The sequence below is a fragment of the Fukomys damarensis genome, unplaced genomic scaffold (genome assembly GCF_012274545.1).
Source record: "Fukomys damarensis isolate Sample0158 unplaced genomic scaffold, DMR_v1.0_HiC HiC_scaffold_23, whole genome shotgun sequence".
NCBI lineage: Eukaryota > Metazoa > Chordata > Mammalia > Rodentia > Bathyergidae > Fukomys > Fukomys damarensis.
In genome coordinates this window covers 27,274,964-27,297,965 of record NW_022900935.1, presented here as the reverse complement: position 1 = coordinate 27,297,965, position 23,002 = coordinate 27,274,964, and the positions used below count along the sequence as shown (strand labels likewise).

Genomic DNA, 23,002 nt, shown 5'->3' with positions numbered 1-23,002 from the left:
CAGTGTGCATTGCAGTCATCAGAACCATTTAACCTTGAGCACCACACTGTACCATGTGAGATAACACACATGACACCTCACTTAGGCAACACCAGTGTAGAATGAACTCTTCATCTGAAAATGAATTAGGTACAAAATAACATCATAACTCTTAGGTATCATGATGTTAGCTGACCTAACTACACTGGAAAGAAGGCTTTTTTTAAAACTATGTTTGTCACATATAACAGCTGTTTTGTTTTTTTTTTTTCTTGGAGACTCAGGGCTGTTGACATTTGCCACGGATGCCACATGATGAGGTATAATAGACCTGTCAATTCTTTGGATGACCCAGGGTTTTTGTTATTCTCTAGTTCCTGGAGATCTTTCTGACCATTTGCCTATCTTCCCCATCAGTGTCAGGCTGGATATTTTTTGATTTCTTAGTGGAACCAACATCCTTTGTAACTTATTGTTTGGTTTTAATTTTTTGGGAGCTAGGAAACCAGAGAATCAGATTTATTAAAAGCAACTCTAAAATTAAACTAAATAATTTCATATGAGATGCTGAAGCATTATTCTGGGATTCAAGTACTTGAGTACAGTATGGTGGTCATTTTGTTGTTTGAACACGTGTTCTCAATACAGGAAGTTCCTAGATATGGGACTTCTAGATAAGTGAAGTACTGTGTGTGTTCATCCATGTTTACTCTCATGGTTGTTCATGACTTGTGGGGAGAGTGTTTTAGTTAGTTGAGTTCATGAAGGGCTGTCTCAGCACAGGGTCTCAACACATACTTTTTGGCTGTTTAGTGGATGAAAGCTTGCAGGAGGCCAGTTTCAGCTCACTAAAGGAAGACTTGGTAATAGAGGAGTGCAGTTTTAGAACCACTGCCCTGGGGCTCTTAGTTCTTCTCAAAAGAGCAGGGCTGGCAAAGTACTTGAAACACTTGTCAAGTGAATGACCTGATTTTATAACTCCTAAGATTTTAAAAATCTTATTGAAATACAATCAGAACACACTAAACTATACATTTGCATGGTTGGCCTGATATTTAGAATGCCTTCCTGAGACTGGACAAAGCTATGTTAGCCAAACATAAACCTGTACACCTGTGGTGTCCAGGTGGTCCAGGTCAGTAGACTCCTTGGTGGGTGGGAGGGCTCTACAGCTGAGGTCTCTGTCACCATTCACCAGACTTATTGGTAAGCACCTCCCTTTGTCCTTCTCATCGTAGGCTGAGTGAAGATTTGTCCCTTCTCATTTTAGCTTCATTGTATACCACTAGAAATCGGTGACATTTCCCTTGGTGTTGACCAGCAGCTGGGCAAGTTGAGAGCCCTGCTGTGCAGCTGTAAATATCACAAATCCTGCTGGGCTGCCTTTAGTAGGTATATGGAGGGTGTTGGGCTATGTGTGTCAGCCCCGGGGAGCAGCCACCAGGCTCCCATGTCCATGACCTTCTGTCTACTGCTGTCAGGTGGCCTAACATACAGTCCTGCCATCTCGCCACACTTTCTGCCTGAGGTGCCACTTGGGGGTGAAACTCAGATCCTGTGCTTACATTTAAAGGACTTCATAGACATCTTTATGACCTCCAATCCTGAAAGGCTAAGAGTGGAGAAACTCTTCACTGACGGATCACATTAGGTATGAGGTAGGAAGGTGTAACCCCATTTCTCCATCCACCAGAATGAAAAGAGAGGTATGAGGTCATACTTAGATTTTGGGCACCTTTCAGGTACCAGGTAGAAGCAGACTATAGCAGTTGGGGTTGCTGCTGTCCACTGGGGTTGGGGTTGCAGGGTGGCGTGGGTTGTCAGCCAAGTAGTCATCCTCACGACAGAGGAAGGAGGGTGTAGTCAGGTGTTGCTGAGGCCAGCTAAGGGACACCAGGTTAGCCCTTTTTTCAGCCCTGTCCTCAAGAGTTCACTAGAATCTCTGGCACCAGAGGGGGTTCTTATAGGGAAGAGGGGTAGGATGCTTAATGACAAGTCCAGATCTATAACAGCCTTGGATCTTGCCTCACACTCCATTGCTTTTTGATGCAGAAATGTAGCTCCAGGTCCCCAGAAAAATCAAGCTTCTGCTGATTTTGAAGCCCCTTCCATCATCCGCTCTGATAGGATATCCCCCTCTTCCCCAGGGTCTTTGGATTGAAACCACAATGTGGTCTTGATGCTTGAGTCAAACCTACTTGATCAAGTCCTGGAAGAAAAATCAAAGGCTTTTGAAGAAGAATCATGTGCAAGGCCGAAAGTCTCTGAATACATCTTTAAACAAAAAGGACTTACTCTTTGAAGACCAGGTCAGATGGCTCAGTGCCCTGAATGGAAAGAAAAGGACTCCAGAGAGTTAGGTTAAATCCCAGGATGAGGAGAAATGGTGTCCCTGGGGTGCAGGGAACAGTGTCCTGAGCAGAGATTCCAAGGGGCTGCTGACCCATGCAGTGCCTGATGGGTGCATTGTCTCCCCACACTGGCCTCCACTGCCTCATCTGCAACGTGAGAGAAGCTGGGTGAAATGATGGCTCCCATACTGGGCCCCTAAGCTCCCTAGCCATGGAGGAAGGTAAGAAGGCTGTTTAATATTTTAAAAATTAAAAAACTATACCAAAAACAGTTGGAAGCAAAACTGCAAAGATAACTCAGATTTCAAGTTCTAGCACCCCTTCCCTCAGTATATCAATATCTGTGACACAAACGGTTATCTTTTTTCCTGATCAGAAGCCTGGACTGGCATTTTGACAATATCATCTGGGACAGGGATTTGGTTTGTTTAAATATTTAAAACATTGACATTCAATAAACTAAGAATGGAGAGATCCTTTTTTCAGTAAAATATGTGAAAATCATATTTTCAGCATTCTTAATGAAGATCATACCCTTCCTTCAAGTCTATGGGTGATCTTTTCATACTCTCCGCCCTAAAACTGCAGAGTAACCAGGGTTTGGGGACTGGAACGAGTTAAGCCTGCTCGCAAGATGCTCTAAGAGACCTCCTCAGCCCCCTGCCTTCAACTCAGGTAGTGATTCTGTGTGTAATGTGACCATAGGGCTCCCTTTTCATCTCTTTTAATTTCCAAATTGGCTCATTAAATCTATACATTCCAGAGACACAGTCCAACATTCCAGGGAACCTTTCCATGGACAATCAGAGCAGGAGTTCTTTTCACCAGGGTTTGCTTAAATAGAGGAAATGTGAAGAAAAAAGTCCCCAGAACAAATTATCTTCATTTTTGCAAAGGGGACCTCAGATTTCAGCCTCATGGTTACTGAGGCCCATGTTTCTCTCCTGCTTTGTGAAGTGTCTCAGTCAGCCAGCCTTTGGGCTTGGCCTAAATTCACTTCCTCATGTGTTTGTTGAGTTCCTATTGCAGACAAGATTTTGTTAACTCACAGTCCTTCCAGAGACTCATGCAATAAAGTCTGGGTGCTCTTCTTCTGTTCCCTCTCTGTCTTGTTGTTGGGATACAAACATGTAAGTGTGTTTGAAACTGCAGAGGGCAGCTGCCAGGGGAGGTGTCAGCCTTGCTGCCAGATGGGTACATAATGTACCACACATGTAAGCACAGCACTGGAGAATTTTAGCTGGAACTAATAACTGTACAAGAACTAGGAGCAAAAAAATAAATAACTTAAGTGTTCTACGGCTGTTTATCAGTTCAGTTTATCTGCACTGCTAAATACTGGCTTTCTCTTGACTTACCTTTTCCAGTCCTCTGACCTTCCATATTCTTCCTACATTTGGGATTAATATAGGTTGCTCCCATGTTTCTTCATGCTCTGTGACAAGGAATGGCCTGCTCTGTTTCTCTGCATTGGTCCCTAAGCGGCAGCTCCAGGCAGTGTGTAAATGTTCTGCCCTGCAAGTCAGGAGGAATGGGGTGTGGCCCACAGCCTTTCTGATCTCTGTGTACCACCTGTGAGCCAGGGCTGGAAACAGTAGAGTATGTTCAAGCCTCACCCAAATGTCACCTGCCATCTACCACTATCTTCAAAAGGCATGTCTTGAACATCAAGCAAATGCATATAGCAAGACACCTGCGTATGCGATGGTCCCTGCTCTCGGGAACCTATTAATTTCCATTTGGGAGAGGACCAGACAGTTGCATGTGTGTGCTTAAGTCAGTCTGTGCTCACTCTTCTGGGACAGACACAGCAGGTCACGATCTATGCATAGTGAATGAATTAACATGTGAATGGATACCAGAAATATAGTCAGTCCCAAAGGTCATCCAGGATTACCTTGTTTCATAGGTGGGCAACAAGACTAGCTGCCTGATACATTTGTGTGATGTATGATTAGATAACTCTTCCTGTGAGTAGGTGTATCCCCATCCCAGGCTCCTAAGCTCTATAATTATGGAGGAAGGTCATATCTGAAATCCCAAGATCTTTCAATATTTAAAAAAATAAAACCACCAGAAACTGTTAGAAATAAAACTGCAAGGAAAATTCATGGCGGATATGTGGCTTTTCCTCACCAGGAGCCCTTGGACAGGGTTGCAGCTCTATCAGTGTGCATGTGACCCTACAGCGTGGGCTGGGATATGGAGCGAAACAGCCAGGTGAAGAGACCACATTCTAAGCTAGATTGCTTGTGTTTGTGCGCTCTTTTCACCACTTTGCACCAGTGCCTCGGTTTCCTCATCTATAAAATGGTGATAAGATAGTACCTACTTCAAGGGGATGCTATGAAATCAATCAATATACATAAAGTGCTTAGACCAGTGCCTAGGCAAGATAAGGATCAATTAAGTCTTAGCTCACTTTCATGCTATTGTGGTCAAGGTGGGGAAGGACAGGTGTCGGGAGCTGAGGGACTGAGCAAATTGTAGGGCAATTCATTCTCTAGATGGGTAGGTAGCAGTGACCTGCAGGTAGAAATTGGGTTTCTGGAGCTGAGATTTTATATAGCCCTCAGGTCTCACTGGTAGGTGGGCATCTACAGTGGTAGAGGCAGAGGTCCTGGGTGCACTTGGGTTGTCAGTAGCCTCCTTCTGGTTCTGGTTTTGAGCACAAAAACCCTCATCAACTCTAGTGCGTTCTCCCCACCCCACCCGGGCCCCCTCTCTCATCACTGAATTGCGGAGTTTGGCAAACAGCATCTGGGAAACTGACAAGATCTAGCAAAATAGATAAGGAGCCAAATAGCCCATGGTTCAAGGAGTCATCTAAGTGCCTCACAGGGGAACAGCCCTAACAGATACAAGTTGCTTAGAGTTCCTGCAGGTATAAATGAAGTCAAGTCTATGGGTACCAGACCACAAGTCTCTGCTCCTGGAATCACTGATCAGTGGACTCATTACATGGTGGGTTCAGCCTAAGGACCACCTGAGCTGAATCCACGGTGCCTCAGATGGAGGCGGGGGCCTAGAGATATCTGAGGCCAGTGAGTTAGAATGGGAGGGACTTTAATGCTGAGATGGGTGCTCGGAGGATGGCTAGGACTCAGATGGCCAGAGCTCAGGGATTCTTGGCAGAAGGAGGAGACGGAGTAAAGATTCAAGTGAGCATGCGTAGAATGAGATCCAGAAATATGAGACAGTTGTGTGCTTGGAGCAGATTGATGCCTGGTCTCACAGGGAAGAGGCCTGGGTACAGCTGAGGAATCCAGGCCAGGGCAGGGAAGCTTTGAGGCTAAGCCAGTAACAAAGAGCCCGTGGACAGTTCAGGAACTGACAGTTATATGTAGTCAGAAATGAATATTAGGACAATGGATCTGGTGGGAATCGAGTTCCTGCTGTTCTCCATGTCTGCACTGTGGACTTGTATGGGAATGGAGGACAGGGTTCTGCAGAGCTAGTAGAGGAAGAAAGACATGGGGCAGGAGGTGACAAGAAGCAGCTGAAATAGTTTTTAATAGCTGTAATCCATAGCTTGGAAAGTAAAGAGCCTAGGCAGAAGCAGTGGGAATGTTGAGGAAAGGAAAGGTGGGAAATATAGACAAGGGAAAAACTAGCACTCAGAGGCTGAGAGCTGCAAAGAACTTGTGCATGTGGCTGGGCCTGTTTAGGAGGGGCAGCTGCAAGTAGAGATGAATCCAGACCTGCAGGACTAGAAGTGACTGCAAAGGGCCCAAGGGGACAGCCTGTCTGGCAGTTGGGAACCTAGGGAGTGGGATCTGTGCTGGAGTTGAGGAAAGGGGAGACTCCTGGGAAGAGATGAAGCCATGAGGCAAGAAGCCATGAGACATGGAAAAGAGAGGAAGAAGAGACTAATTAACAGTAGAAGCTGGGACAACAACAGCCATCCTCAGGCCAAGAGGAGAGAGAACACATACTGCTGCCTCAGAAGCCATGGTGTCAGTGGTCAGAGACTGGGAGACAAAAGGAGTGCACGGCTTCCTACTGTACCTGGCCTCTGAGAGCTGCTGCTGCTTTGCCCAGGCTGGGCCTTCTGCTGGAATCCGTGCCTCTAGCACACACATGTGCGCATGCCCCCCCAACACACACCCCACAGTTCCAACCTATGACCTTACTAAAGTGTCAGCTTAAGTGTTGTCTTCACTGGCAGATTCTCATGCAGCGTATTTTAATTGCCCCCCCACCCCACTGTATGGTGCCACAGCTGTAGATAGGTGAGGTGTATGGAGGGAATGGGTGTTAGTTAAGGAAACAGTTTCTAGAAGGGAGATGGAGCAAAGAGAGTCCTGGAAAAGCAAGTTCAACTGTGGCCTTTAGACTATATTTGACGTGGGATCTCCCAAAGGAAGGAGTCCAGCTGGGAGAATGGGCCAGGAATCACTCACTTATCTCCCACGTGCCTGTCCCCTCTTGTCCATCTATGCCATGGTTTGAATCTGTTGTGACCCTTCCTGGCCTTTCCCTGTTATGTGGCATTGTTTTCTCTGCAAGCCTTTGAAGGTGTTACTTCAACTTGTCCTGCAGTGGGGCCTGTGATAGGACTTGGGAAAGTGCTTGTTGGAATGGAAGTGTTTCAGTGAGAACTATCAAGAATGTTTGTTTGTGAATGGGAACTAGCAAGAGAAGAGAAACTGGCCGTTACTCACAGGGAGATTGGAACTCACATTGTCTGAGTTTTCAGAAGTCACTTGAACACCTAGGAGGAGTCCACAACACTTGCTGGAAAGAACTGCCAGTAAGAGCAGGATCCCTGTAGACTCAACCCCTCCTCGGCCATCAGCTCCCAACCTAGACTCACATTTTCTAAGCATCTTCTGGAGCCAAATACAAGGCTCTGCACTATTTTATTTTATTAAGAAACATAGCAGGCTAGGGATTTAGCTCAGTGGTTCCGTCACCTGTATCACAAGTGCAAGGACCTGAGTTCAATCCCCGGTACCCCCCCGCTGAAAAAAAAAGACACATAGCAACCTTGGGATACTGGTTCATGTGAGATTCATTATGTTCAGTTTATTTAAGCACCTAGGGGGGAGTTAGGGAAGTAACTCCATGGTAGAGGGCTTGCCTAGCATGCCGGGGGCTTCAGGTTTAATCCCTATTGGAAAAGAGAGAGAGAGAGGGAGAGGGAAAGAAAGAAAAAAAGGAAGTGGGGGAGAGAAAGCCATAGGGAGACTCAAAGAGGCAAACTGGTAAGACACAGGACTTTTGTTCATCCCTTGTGTATCATGGGCTGATTGTCTCCTGAGTCCAGAGCTGTGTTGGATGCCACGTGCCTGACCATATGCATTGTCATGGAGGCCTTAGCAAGCAGGAGAGGCATCTGTCTGAGAAGGGGCAAGAGTGAGCCTTCAGGAGGATACAAGGTCATGAGAGCCTCCTGTGCCCACTTGAGACTTGTGACTCTAAGAACCAAGGCTCTTGTAACTTGAACAAGCAGTATTTAGGGCCAAATTCTGTATGGATACCTGGAAATATTCGACACAACGTCACAAAAAGCTATGAAAGTGTCTCCCCACAACTCCAAGGAAGGAATGAGGTTTGCATGTATGTATGTATGTATTCAATTTTCAGCTGTCTTGGTTTCTTTCAAAGAGCTGCTGGTTCTTCTACAGTACTAATCAGGGCCCCTTTGTGCTGTGGGACAAATCCTATGTACCTGGCTCCTCTTACCCCATTTTTCTGAGGTGGCTAGGTAGCACTCTGTGGACTCTTCAGTCACACACTCACAGGAGCTAAGAAGATTAAAACAAGGCCAATGTTTCCTCACCCTCAGGTGATACTGGAGGTGGCTATATTGCCTGTGGATTTAGCTGGAACCTGAGGCTGGAGCTAGAGCCAGGCAGAGTTCCTCTTCTGTCACAGCAGAACAAGGCTGTCAGAGCAGACCCAGGTTTTCCTCATGGAAGCTAATGTCAGGAATCCCCAGAGAAAATAGACTAGACCTGGCCTTCGGTAGGTCAGTGTTCCCCAGGAGATAGGTCACGTGGTAGGACAGTTTTGTAAAAGTGGGGGCCTTTAGTCTTGTTCACTTGGTGATCAGCAAGCAAGCGTGGAATGAGTGGAAGAGGCACAGGTCATAGGTGGCCTGGCTGGCTCTGCGCTCTGCACAGTGTTCACCCTGGCAGGGCTGTCTACCAGAAAGTCCAAGGCTGATAGTGTATGCTAAAATAGAGAGGAATACTCAAGGCCCTTGGGTATTGGGGAAGAAGTCTTAGAGGCAGAGGAGAGGAGGAAAAGTGTGTCTAAAGATGGGGTACAGCAACCAGTGAATAGGACCAAAGGTCTGGAGCATCCCGGGTGTTCCTGGTTTGAGGCCAGTGAGGACCCTTGGTGCCCTCTGCACCCTGGGGACCCTTGTGTCTTTGCCCAGCTCTCAGTGGAGTCCATCTGTCAGGATTCAGCAGAGCTTGTCAGGAGGACCAGACAGTGGAGGCAGGAGGGAGCAGAGGAGACTTCCTGGAGGAGGAGGTGGGCCCAGACCCTCAGTGACCCAATAGGAACACAGAACCAGTAGTGGGATGGCAGTACCATATCAGGGGCTTCTGACTCACAGAGGCAAATAGCCTGACGCGTGGCACCCTCCAGTGAGGCTGTCACTCGCAGCCTGCCCCCTCACCTTCCAATGGCATCAAAATCCAGGAGGAATCCTTGAGTCAGGAGAGGCTATCTAGTTTGAGTACTGAGGATGCTGGGAGATTCAGGCATCGGAAGACCTGAGTCCTGGGTATCAAGAAGTATCTTTTACTACTCTGTGCCTTAGGTAGACCATTTAGGAAACAAGAACAATGGAGAAGACCTCTGGTAGTCTGTGCACAACTCATTTTATAGTCTTGAGTAAGGCACATCAGTCCTGAGACATTTATAACATGGGGAAAAGATGTGCCACTACTCTGTCATCTTACTGAGCATTCAGGAGGACCATGCAGATGGTGCCAGTCTCAGGGCAAGGTGAAGAGTCAGAGGATGCCAACCCCAGCAGGCCCAGCTCAGCCACGCCTTGTCTCCTCGGCTGAGACTCTGCCCACATCACCACTTGGTCCTTGGATTTAAAGATGGCACAGCCCAGCCTTCCACACCCTATGTCTGGAGGGACTTCCTGAGGCCACCAGCCAGAGTCTTCCCCCTTCTGCGGACTCACCCCCATGCCCAGCATCAGGAATGCAGGCAGCCCCGCCTGGCATCCGGACCCAACTCACGCTGGGAGGGTGGCATCCAGTCTGCTGTGGGCCCACGGTCCTGGCTCTGGTGCTCAGAGCTCACCAAGGTTTATTTATTTATCATTTGTTTGGGGTGAAATGGGAGAGAATCAATTCCAATGGACTGTTTAGCAGCAGTTGACAGGAAGAAAGGCATGTCTGTTTCTGCCAAAAGAATCCCCTGCATTGTGGCCTTGGCCCCTTGGTTGAGTTTCGGCAGACAATGCCCTTCTTTCTCCCTATGCCCAATGACTTGCCCCCGCCTGCCTGCCCGTCCGCCTGTCTGCCCTTGGTCTAGTGGGCCTGCTCCTGCCCACTTAGCTTGGCTGCTGGGGAGGGAGGGAGAAGAGAGTCTGAGGCCTGGCCACCAACCTGGCCCCACCTAGTGGGCCCCACAGGACTTCTAAGGCCACCCCCCAACCCCGGGGATTCTTAGATCTCCTTAGTCTATAAAGGTACCAAGCACTGTGCCGCAGACATGAGGCCCTCCTCCCTCCTGGAGCAAGAACCTAGGCTCAGGTCTCAGGAGAGCAAATGCCCCTCTCACCATTGCAAACTGAACTTCCATTGCCATTTTGCAATGGAGACTCGAAGGAGTGAGTGACTTGCCAAGTTCACATTGTGGGCATCTTCCCACTCCTCTGGGTACTGACAAAGATGAGTCGATGAGCAGAGGCTGCGGGTGACCTCACTGTTCCTCATCTGCTCACCTGCAGCCATCTCTTGTCCTCCCCCAAATCTGGCAGCGCTCATCACACACAGACTAGAACCCAGCGCCATGCCCTGGCCCTACCATGATCTGCTCATTTACTTTTGCTTTTGCTTCCTCGCTCAAGTACTGTGCCATCTTTGCTCATTTCTGTCTCGGGGACTTTGTATATGAGCTCATCTGCCTGGAGCTTTCTTCTCCTTCATAGTTAAGGGGCCCATTTGGTATAAACAGTCCCCCACTGCCTTAACTGCTTACCTCACTCTCCTTTATTTCATTTGTCACTTCCTGAAATCACAGGAATTGCTACTTGTAATGCTACTTGTTATGTATCTCCTCCTCTAGAACGTAGGCTCCATGCCTGGCATATTCTAGGAGCTTAGTAAATATCTGTTTTTGTTTGTTTTTTTAATGAAGGAATAAAATCTGAAATGTTATGTCTTGATTTTCAGGGACTTTTCCCTTAGAATAGTTTATTGTTTCCTCCAGAAATGTCAGGAATCTTGGGGACAAGTCTGAAGAGCAGTGGTCTACAAAGTGTACTCGCAAGACAGATTGGTAAGGAAAGGCCATCAAAGTTGGGCAGGGAAGGGAATGACCAGGCTTCAGAGTCAGAGGCTGCTGTGGGGCCTTCAGACAGTTTACTGAGCTGTTTCCTCCTTGATAAAATGGACAGAGTAATGATAGCCATTTCTCAAGGTTTGCTGGAACAAAGGTAAACAAGTTACTGTACAAAAGGTGTTTGAAACAGTGACCTATCGGGAGTATAAAACCAGCAGCATTTACCATTGCTCTTATTATTATGTATTATCAGTTTTTAGAGGAGTAATGAAGTACTGTACAAAAGGTGTTTGAAACAGTGACCTATCGGGAGTATAAAACCAGCAGCATTTACCATTGCTCTTATTATTATGTATTATCAGTTTTTAGAGGAGTAATGAAGTTACTTTTCACACTCAGCTCTGACATTTATAACCCACATGTCCTCATGCTAGTCATATAATTTTCCTGGACCTCAGTTTCCTCATTTATAATGAATAGTTCATGATAGTGTTCTAGCCTCATAGATTTGTCATGAAGATGCAATGAACAAATACACATGAAACGCTCTGCACGGTCAGGAGAGCTGAAGTCCTACGCTCCCTCTGAAGGGATGAGACGGTGAGAGGCGAAGTGTGGCTGGAGGGAGTGAGGATGAACAGAGCTTTGGTGGCTGAGAGGCAGAGAAATGGGGACCAGCAATGACGGAGAGGGAAGGAAATATCTTGAAACTTTGATGGAAGGACACAGAGGTTAAGGAGAGAGAAAGACCATCTTGTTTTGTCACTTGGGAAGATCCTGGAAGCTTACAGAGGGTCAAGGAATTTGGGGTGAGGTCTTGGACCTGAATTTTCTCTGCCTTACCCTCTGGAAAATGAAAATATGGTGTTTTTAAATCCAAGGGTTCAAAGTGGCCTGAAGGTCTAGACTTTGTGGGATTAAAATGTGAAGTCTGTACTGTCCCTTTGGCTCCTGTCTTCTGATCTTCTGGCCAGGGGATGCAGAGGTAAAAAGTTAATGGCCTGAGAAAGGTGTATTTGCCAGGTACATGGCTTGGCTAGGGTGACAGTTCTGGCCTGACTGGAAAGTTTAATGTTTCACTAGATCTCTTGTACTAAGTCACTTTGTTTACTGGCCTTTAGCTGGTCTGTCTGCTCCCCCTAAAGGATATCTGTGGTGAACCATCACCCAGGAAATGCCCCTAGGATGACTACTTCTTTACTCCATATGCCATCTTTGTCTGCGTCATCTTTGAGCCCTTCACCACTTTCATGATCTCTGACCCCAAGATATTATATTTTATAACCTGTGTTATCTGGGGGGCTTCAGAACTTTCAACCTCAACATGCCAAATCCCATGGCACCCAAATTCCATGATTTTTACTGGCACAATTTAGGAGCCCATGTCACAAAGACACAGAGCCCTTTGGGGTGCTGACCTGACTCCAGACCCATGAAAAGAGTGTCACAATCAGGCCTGGGCCTGGGGCTTCTGGTCTGTTACATGTAGTCACCAGCAAACTCCCCCACACCCCGAGCTTGGTTTCCTCACCTATAAATTGTGTCTGCTTGGCTGGGAATTTAGCTCAGTGGTTCAACCACCTGCTTCACAAGTGTAAGGTCCTGAGTTCGATCCCTGGTATTCCCCCCAAAAATGTGTCTGCATAACCCTCACAGAGTGGCTATGTGGATAGATGGAGAAGAAAGAGTTTTTGAGAGGAAAGCGCTCTGCAGATATGAGCTATTTCTGTTCCAGTCCCTGTCAGCCCCGCTCAACATCAGCGTCGGGACATGACGCTGGAAAATCCTGCTACATGCCCTGCTTGTTTTGGCTTTCATTCACTCCATGGGCTGTGTCTGCCCTTTGCTGTTTACTCAGTCCCTTCCCTGACTCCTCCAGCCCTCTTCTCTGGTCTCACCACTTACCCCTTCCCCATGTATTTTCCAGGAGTGCTCACATGGTAACTAATCCCCCGCTGCTTTAACCCCTCTGTCTATGCCTCTCTTACAACACTGTACAGAGCTACTTTGAGTAGGAGTTATGTGTGTGTGTGTGTGTGTGTGTGTATGTGTGTGTGTATTAATATGCCATGCTAATATGTCACCTACCTCTGTCCCTACTAGGTGTTTGATGTCTCACAGAATTGACTAGACCTTGAGTAAGGCCTTTGGCTTTTCCGAATCTTTATTTCCTCACTTTTAATGTGGAGATAGCAGCATGTATCCTACTGTTGCAGTGATGAACAGTGACAAAAAGTAAAACATTTAAAATAGTTGGCACATAGTAGGTGCACATCAATATTAGTAAAGATGACATAGGAAGAGCCTGGGCTCAAACTCTCTGTAAGAGTTATATGATTTAGACAGGTTTGTTACATCTTCTAAGCCTCAATTTTCTCATCCTTGAATCAGTTAAAATTGACATGCCGGAGTTGCAGTAGGGTTTGGTGGTAATATTATACATGTATGGAAAAGATCAGGCGCTCACTCAGTGGTTCCTGTTACGATTGTTTCTCTTTATGTCTCTGTGGAAAAAGTCCTATTTCGCCTTTCACATTCCCTCAGGCAACTGTGTACAGTACAGTTCAGTTTCTGAAGTGAACTAAATTAGCAAAACTGATAACCCAAATGAAAAAGACCACAAATAGTAGTGAAGAGTTAGTGTGACTCTTTGAAAGGATTGAAGAGGGGATACTTCCCAACTTTATAAAGCTGGTATCACCTTGATACATAAACCAAAGACATCACAAGGAAATATTCTGCCAGGACCTCTTGTGTCATGAACATGGGTGCAGAAATTCTCAACAAAACATTAGCCCATTAAATTCCACATAACATGAAAAAGAATAATACATCCTGATGAAATAAGAATTATTTTGGGAATACAAGGCTGGTTTAATGTTTAGAAATGAATCAATATCATTCATTATATAAATAAACTAAGTCATATAAGCCCTTGGGTTCATCTCAGTAGATGCAGAATAAGTGTTTGAAAAAAAATTCAACACCATTTTTGATAAAAACTATCCTTTTCTTATATGAGAAACCCAAAATATTAAAAAAAATTAAGTAGTAAAATAAAGGAGGACTGGGGATTTAAAAGCTCAGTGGTCCTGCCACCTGCCTCACCAAGCACAAGAACCCAGGTTCTATCACTGGCACAAAAAAAAAAATAGAGTAAAATAAAGGAGACAGGATAGGAAATAGGGAGGCAGACATTTAGAGATAATGAAGGAGGAGTTCAGGGAATGGAGAAAAGGAGAAAGTAAAGGGGAAAAGGGACCCAAAATTATATATATATAAAATATCAATTCCTCAAGATAGATGTTATGTGTGTGTATATATATATATATATATATATATATCCCAATTCCTAGAAATGAATGTAATTATTTTCTCCCGCAAATATAACAATAAAAATAAGTTAAAAAATAATAACTCACAGAAACAGCTACCTGATAAAGAACATTTACAAAAAACCCACAATTGATATCATAGATAGTGGTGAAAATTGAATACTTTTCCCTAAGATCCAGAGCAAGGCAAATTACATATCTACTAAAGAACTTGTATAATATATAAGGGATATTTAAAGCTAAATAAGAAGAAAATGAATACATTTAAAAAGTGGGCAAAAGTTTTGATTGCTTCTCAAAATGTGGCACGTAAAAGATCCTTTTCATCTTCAGTGGGAAAATGCAAATTGAAATTACAGTGGGCTGGGGGATGGGGAAAAATAAGAACCAAAATAAGTCTTATAAAGAAAGATACAAGATCCCAATGATGAATGTAACTGTATTGTATACCTAAAATGTACCAATAAATTTAATAAAGATATAAAACAAGAAATTACAGTGAGCTACTACTACATACTTATTTGAATGGCTACAGTTAAAATTGATCATGCCAAGTGTTTGGTGAGATTATAGAGAAACTGCAAATCTTTTACATTGCACCTCATAATACCAAATGGCACAACCACCGCAAAACGCTTTTATAGCTTGTAATGAAGTTGAGTATACACGTGACACATCCAGAAATGTTTCTCCTGGCAAGCGAAATCAAAACGTACATTGACATAGAAGGCCGTACACAAATGAAAACAGATAAACTGTGGCACCTGTGTGAGAGGGTGCTGCTCAGCAGTAAAGAAGAAAGAAAGACTGTGGCCAGGACGTCATGGCTGGATCTCAAATGCACAGTGCTAAGTGCAGGAAGTCAGATGCAAAGGCAGCACCCTGTATAATTCATTTATGTGACATTCTGGGAAAGGCAAAACTGTACAGAAAGGCAGAAAACATTAGTGGTTGTCAGGGTGGGGGTGGAGGGTACGCTTTTTGCAAAGGGACACAGGGGAATTCTTTGGGGTGTTGGAATTCTTCTATATCTCCATTTGGGTGATTCCTTGATGGTATGTATTTGTCATAACTAACAACTATTCACCGAGAAGGATATATTTACTGTATGTAAATGATGTCTTAAAAATGAAAGCTCTGAGAATAGGTTAGTTTTTTTTGTTTGTTTGTTTGTTTTTTTTAATCAGGGATTGAACTCAGGATCTTGCACTTGCAAGGCAGGCACAGCACCACTGAACTAAATCCCTGGTCTAGGTTAGTAAAATTTTAAAGCAAAGAGCATACAGATGTTGGTTAGGGCTGGTAAAATCCTTCCCAATGATCTTTGTCCAACCCAGGATGTACTCCAGAGGCACATCTTCACCCTGGATCATGGCCACAGCCTTGTCCTTCATCTACATGCCTTCCTGGCCCTCTATCCATCTCCTGTCCTACCCCAGGGTGGACAGGAATATGGAATGACTTTGAATTGTTATATGAGACACACATCCTACCATGGGGCCTAGATGAGGAGGGTTCCTATTCCAGGAATTCCAACCCTCTTTTTCTGTCTGCTGAGTTTCTATCTGTGAGTTCTCATCTGCCAGGGCTCCTTTGCGAGGTTACCTCCTGGGAAGTCCCCACAGGACAGAGCTAGATTCTCCCTCTCTGGTGCTCCTCAGTTTGCCTGCTGGTCACATCTGTGCCAGCCAGATCCTACATTGCTCACAGCTCCATTCTGGTAGAGCCTACAGCCAGAGAGTCAGGAAAATTGGCATCTCCCAACCAGCAGCTGAGGGCGGCATTTGTGGGGCCTGGCCCTTTCTGCCCAGAACTCTCTGGGCAGTTTTTGTGTTGGGTCAGCTTGGACTTTCTCATGGAGGCTTCAGCATGGGTGCTTCTGACCCTGTCCTCCTCCCTCCTACCACCCTCTTTCTTCACTGTGACGGGTTGGCATCATAGTCTGGAGGCCTTCCTTGTTCATTAGTGCTGCTTCTGTCCTTTATTACATACAGGTATTATCCCCAGCAAATCAGCTCTAACTCTATCTTCTGCTTCTTAAAAGGTTTCCCATTGGCTAGTCACCCCCACCCCCAACACCGGTCTTCTTTCACAGGCTCTTAATTCATGCATTTACTCATGCATTCAACAAATATTTCTCAATGACCTACCATACAGAGTGCCACCATCTAAAGCTCAGTGCAAGTTTGCTCTCCTTCCGTGGGACTAAGCTGGATTGAACTTCTGGGCTGACCCTAATCCTCACACTCACCTAGAAATTCCATCCGCTGTGGCCCTCCTTTCCTGGGCACATGCATCCCTGTGTCCTGCCATGCCATTCCCTAGGTGGCTTCCTCTACACATCTCAGGGCTCAAAGCCTGCTTTGATGCACCTGGCCTTGGTGATGGCTCATGACAATGTACAGCATGCATTAGGTTGCAGGCATTATTGAGAGTCTGACTGGATGTCACTTGACTGCTGTCAGGATTGATTAGAAGAGATGATGTGTATAAAGCAACAGGCATAGCATCTCACGCGTTGTTGGAAAGAGATAGTGAAGTCTACATTGTGTGATTTCTTCTTGAAACAGAGTATGCAAATGTGGATCTCTCATAGGTGGCAACACACCAAGTTGCGGTCAGGAAGCCTTAGTCCTAGCCTGGGAGTCTCTACCAATAGCTTGCTATGTGACCCTGTCCTTCTCCAGCCTGAGCTCCCCTTCTGCAGTAAAAATTTGGCTCTGATTTCCATGAACTTTATAGAAGTAAGACCCTGCAGTATGGATGGATCCTTCTCTTTGAAACTTCAGAATTCATCATATTGAATTGTAATACCAGAAAGTAGAAGCTTAATATACACCTTATAACTCTTATAACTGGTATTACTTACTTCTTACCATTCGCCTGTGGGGGAGCGTAGGTATATTTCATGCACAGGTGAAATTTCTTGCCAAAAGTGAGGAAAGATAATATTAGTTCTGCTCCTTCACAGGAAGTTGTGTGTGCAGGTCACTGAGTCCTCAGAACCCCTCTCTGCTATTCCCATTTTTTAAATTGGGAAACTGAGGTTCAGAGAGAATAAAGTTCAGAAAAAATTAGAGTTGAACCCACTGCTCCTGGGCTCCAAAACCTGTGTTCTTTTAGGGTCAAGTGCCGTTGGCATCAGCCTTTCAAAAAGAAAGTTGAAATCCAATAACAACTCTAAAACACTATAAATGACCAGCCAGTGAGCGCTTACGTATAGACAGTATGCAGCGTGTGTCCTCAAGGAGCCAGTCTAGGCCACATGTAGCCCAAGCCCTGGCCAGGGTCTTGGGCAAGTGCATCCATCTCCTCTGCACTGGTAGGGTGAGTGTAGTGGGGTGTGTGTGTGTCTCCACATTTACCATCATAACCACCAAGTAAATTAACAGGCAGAGAGCTTATAGAAGTGTTTACCAGGGCCCTAGGAAATAAGTAGTCAGCGTAGCAGTTATTGTTGCTGGTGTCTTCATCATCATTATTTTTAACCAAACCTGAGATGAGCACTGAGGGGGTGGCAAAGGATGTCATCATAGAAAGTGTCTTCATGGCCCCAGCTCCAGCCCACTGGACTCCTACAGAGGAACAGCACAGTGCCTGCATCCAGCTTGGCCTGAAAAGCAATAGTTCACTGCAGCAGTGCTTGCCGGTTGCTAGAGCGGGACACTGGCAATGACAAACAGCACAACTGTGGCGACACTGCCTCCCTTGATCAGACCCTTTACCTCACTCCATGCCTCCCGTCCCTGATGAGCTAAGGAGCTGCCCTGACGATTCTCCAAGGAGCTCAAGAGGCTTTTGCTCATCCCTAGGTAGAAATGTGGCAAACTGGATGGAATACCAGGGGCTCTTGGCATCTCAGGTGAAGTAGGGACTCTGAGAAAAGGGACAGAAGTCATTTCAGACCTGTTCTCCAGTTAGGAGTAAATCAAGTTGTGCCGTTCTCCTCCCTTTATGGCTTTTGTTCATTCATGGGACAATCACTTGCCAAGCACTGGTGTTGCACCATGCAAACCAAAAAAAAAAAAAACAATTAAATATTAATTTGAAAATGGAATTCTATCGATTAACATTTATCAGACATTGTTCTAAACACTCTGTAACTATTAATTCATTCAATCCTCACCCTGAACCCTGGTGGGTAAATTCTAGGGTTATTCCCACTTTACAGATGAAGAAACTAAGGCACGGAGAGGTGAAATTCCTTGCTTTCAGTCACATAAATGGTGTGTGGCCGAAAGGGACTCAAATCCAAGCAGCAGGCCTTTAGAGCTGCCAAGCCATCAACCTCTGGGGAGAAGCAGGCAGATCGGCACAGTTCAGGGCACCTTCTTGTGCCTTCTGTCCTTTCAGTCTTAGGACAGCACAGGGGGTTAAGCAAGGATTGTCAGCCTGGTTTATACGTGGGAGACCTGGAGCTGTGAAGTGACTTGGCCAAGCTTGTGCAGCCAGTCAATGGCCAGTCAGCTTTCCTGGCTCGGGATGTAGTTTGGTTTTGCTTGCATCAGGCTACAATTTGTATACAGATGTGTACACCTGTATTTACGTGTGTGCATGTGTCTCCGTGTGTGCCTCTGTTTCAAGACCTTAGACGTTCATCCTGACTTTGCCACCTCCAACAGTCCCCTCTCCATTCCTCAGTCTCTCCGAGTCAGGATGAAGGGAACCAGGATGAGCATCTGAGAGGTCCCACCCTGCTCATGTCCTCTGCCTCTAGGGGCCACAGTGAGCACCAAGGAGAGTGGCTCTTGGAAGACTGCATGAAGCACATGATGTTTGGGACAGAGACAGCCAGCCGAGAGTGGGTACGTGTGGGCAGAGAATGTCATTCATATGCCCTGGCTGCTCTTCTGGGCTGAAGTCCAGGAATAGCTGTGGTGAGAACTACATTTTTAAAGTGGGTCTTAATGTTTTTCACTGCTGGAAAATATGCCATTATGGGCATTTTTCCCCCTCCAGATTCCTGGATTGCCATCCCACCCGTTCCCTCCCACATTGCTCGCTTCAGTTTCTCTCTGACTGAAGCCTATCTGTTTTCAGTTCTGCCTCTGCCCCTGTCCCTGGATCATGTACAGAAGAGCTAGGCTCTGGTCTTGCCATCTGTGCTGGGCCTTTGGAGATGTGACTTTGGTCACAGCTGGGCAGAGAGGGCCTACCCACAAAACCAGCCTGGAAGATGACAGAGCCCTGAAGCCTGAAGCAGGGCTCAGGAGGTCTGCTCTTCAGTTCACTAATGGGAACACGCAGCAACTGTCTGCCATGTACAGATGCTGTGGGGGACAGCACTAGATAGTCAGTGCCAGTCTCATCATGGTCCTTTCCAAGGTGTTAAAGACCTGGGCAGGCTCCTATAGTGCTCCATGCCTGTTTTCTCAAGTATAAAATGAAATCATAGGTGTACTTATCCATAGTGTACCTCCCTCCACCAAATCCCACCATTCCATTCCATTCTAGAGGACAGGAGCAGGGCAGGACCACTAAGTACAGATACTTGTTTCTGAAATGCTCACGATCTAATGGTGGAGATAGATGAACACATGGATCCCCACGAGACAAGCAGCATGTTATCCGCATGCACCTAGAGTTCAACAAGGAGCCAGGTTCTGGCTGGCATTTTCCATTGGGAGGTGTTGGGGGTGGATAGTGTTGCATCTTGAAGGCTGAGAGTCATAGAGCAGAACAGAATTGCTAAGGACATTGTAAACCAGAAAGGACCCAGCAGTTCGAGCAGTGTGGAATACTGCATGGAAATGTAGCAGGGAGATGTGTAGGACCAGAGGCTAGAACAGTGAGTTGGGTCAGATAGGGACAGACTCTCAATGACATTTTTTCCTGGGGATTGGAAGCTCTCAGAGGTTTCTAACTTTGACTGGCTCTTGAAAGGACCATTCTGGAAGCAGTGTGGGAGCTGGAGTAGAAAGGAGAGACACAGCCAGTGCAGGACAGCCAGTGAGGAGGATGTGAAATAGTCCAGAAGGTGGGACTGAAGTTCTGGTGCCTGGGGTAGATGTCTGAGTAAATGACGTGGAAAGGAGGGTACAGACTCATGTGTGATCTTGACTAAGCTACTTGTCCTCCTTCAATATTTCTAGCTATATTAGGATACTGAAATAATCTCTTGGTTAATATCAGAATTAGATTCCTAATCTAGCTTCTTACTACCTCGGGCAACTTTTGGGTGAAGAATTTAATCTGTCAAGGCCACTGTAGAGGATATAATAGGAGTCCCTGTTTCATAGGACTGTTAGTGTTAAAAAAGAGAACCCAGACAGAGCTTGGGACATAGAACCTTCCAAATAGCACTTCAATGTAACTGTAAGTGGTCATCATTGTTATTTATTGCTAGCTCATTTTGTGATTACTATTACCGTCAATTAAAATCCTTCCTTACTGCTCCATGATAATGAAGTAAGTAGAGTTCCTCTATGCTAAGTCACAGCATCCACCCTTGCACCCTTGTCTGTAAGCACTTGCTACTCACTGAGTATCTTCTCTTCATGGTCATATTGGCTTTAGTTGGACCATGACTCCAAAACCCTTTAAAACATGCTGCCTGCCCTTTTGTTCCCATCCTGTGACACCAATCCATGTCCAAAGTGGAACTGATTAACTGATGGTCATTGGAGAATCCTGGGGACATTAGAAATTCAAGGCGTCTCTCCTGTGGTCTCAGAGATCCTCATTCTTTTCCTCAACACTGTTATTCCAGGCATCTGATGCTGGAAAGCTCTGTCCTGACCTCCATGTCTTCCCCACAGCTACTTCCTCTTAATACCCTGCTGTATCTGTCTGTCTCTTTTCTACTCTCTCTCTCTCTCTCTCTCTCTCTCTCTGTCTCTCTCTCTCATATATTCTTAGTTTTATATCTGTGGAATTCTGAACCCATTTAACCATTTAAATTAATCTCTTCTCCCACCTCTCCTAAGAAGCCACCTTGGATCTCTGCTTCCAGAAAGAACAACTCCCTGTTTCTCAGCCAGGACCTTCTCCCTAGGTATGTGTATTACTTTCACTCCATGAGTCTCAAATGCTGTGCGCTTCATATTTGAGCTGAACTGAATCCAGTCCAAGTCCATCATTTCACAGATCGGCACATAGGATTCCAGGGAAAGTGAAGTGAGAGAACCCCTCTGCTCCTTCCCTGACCTCAGTTCCAGAGAGCAGACTTCCTCTGGGGTCCCCAGCTGTGTTTTTAAACTAATGTTATGGAATACACACTACTTCTGGAAGCAGGAGAGAAAAATATCTTTTCCTAGTGCCCAGTGGTTCCCAAAAGAAAACAGATTGAAGTATGTTCCTTTTGCCAAGCCCCCTGTACCTCCACCTACCACTGTGTTTAGCACAAGGGTTAAAATAAGAAGGGACCATCATTTTCAGATAAAAAGAGGCAGTGAAAAGGTTTGTAGAAGACTGTCTTCCAGAGAAAGAAGGAGCAGGGATTAAAACAACCAGAGATGGGCTAGGGATTTAGCTCAGTGGTGCCGCTGCCTACCCCACAAGCATAAGGACCAGAGTTCAGTCCCCAGTACCAAAACCAACCTCTGGTTTTTTTTGTTGTTTTGTTTTGTTTTTTGACTCTTCAATCCTGAATTCTGTCTCACTAGGCACCTCTTCTCTCTCCTTACCTGCCCTGTCCTCTCTGTAGCTGCAGTCTTGAACAAGACTTGTTTACACAATGCCGCAAAGAGACACTGGCCCTGCAGATAGACTGAACATGCATTTCTGTTTGTTTCCTAGTGTCTTCTGGGCCTAAACTCCCTTTGGCCTCACCTAATTCCCTCAAGCCTTGCTGTATGGACCTGTACCCAAGGTTTGGTGGCTATAATATATAAGTTAGGCACCACTGGCAGAAAATTTAATGGTAGTAGAACTGGAGAGTGGTAATATTGTTGGAGGTAACTATGGGATTGAGATGGGGTAATGGAATTTTCCTATTTCCTCTTGGAGCAAGGAGGCCATGATGGCTGTCACCCCACCAATATTTCTCTGTGTCCAAGCATTGGATTCCCCTCCCCAGGTATCTGGGATTGGAGTGTTGCCTTGTCATGAACTGCAGGTGGTATAAGCCTAGCTTTTGGGCATTTGGCACCAGCGGGGCAGAAAAAGTGATCTTGAGAGAATATACCTTTGTGTTAACACTGTGTAACCCAGTTCCCATGACCACTGCTTCCTTATGAGAAAGTTCTGGGCTCTTACTCATGACAGGAAACTTGGGTTTTTAAAAAGTCATGTGCAGTTAGAAAAGTAAAAGGGGCCTGCCTGTAACTAACTCTCTCCCTGGACAAATTTCTTTCCTCTTTAGAACCTCAGAATTCTCTGTAATGATAATGGCAGTGGTAGAAATGGTGGTGGTGGTGGTGGTGGTGATGTTGGTGCTGATGGTGATGATAATCTTTATTTATTGAGTGATATGTTGGAAATGATTTCCAATGCTTATTCCCTACACCTTTCTGGGCTGGTAGGTGATATTATCATCCTTGCTCTACAGATGAGAAAACTGAAGCACTGAGTATTTAGCTAAGCACAGATCACACAACTCAGAAGCGGGAGAAGTGGAATACCTTTTGACAAGGAAAATGGAGTAGACTTTTTAATCTCCCTTTCAAGTCTAAAATAAAATGACAATTTAATTTTTAAAAATTTCTAACCTTTTTCTCCTTTGTCCATCTAGCATCCTGTAACTGGAGATACCCTTTCTTACCAGCTCATCTATTTCCTGTTCCTGGCTCCTCCCCAGGCCTCCCGGACTCCCCACAGCCTAGTGCAGCTCCTTGTTGTCTTTGTCCTTAGCCTCAGCGCCTGCTAGGTCTTTTGCTAGATCTTTTCTTCTTTCCTGTTGTTTGTGTATTCTAG

At 45.6% G+C, this 23,002-nt stretch overlaps 1 protein-coding gene across 1 annotated transcript in view; it reads left to right on the top strand.

Moving 5' to 3' along the window:
- The window catches only part of Trabd2b (TraB domain containing 2B), a 208,120-nt gene that overhangs the window by 24,474 nt on the left and 160,644 nt on the right, over nucleotides 1-23,002 (top strand). The gene's annotated exons all lie outside the window — the stretch shown is intronic.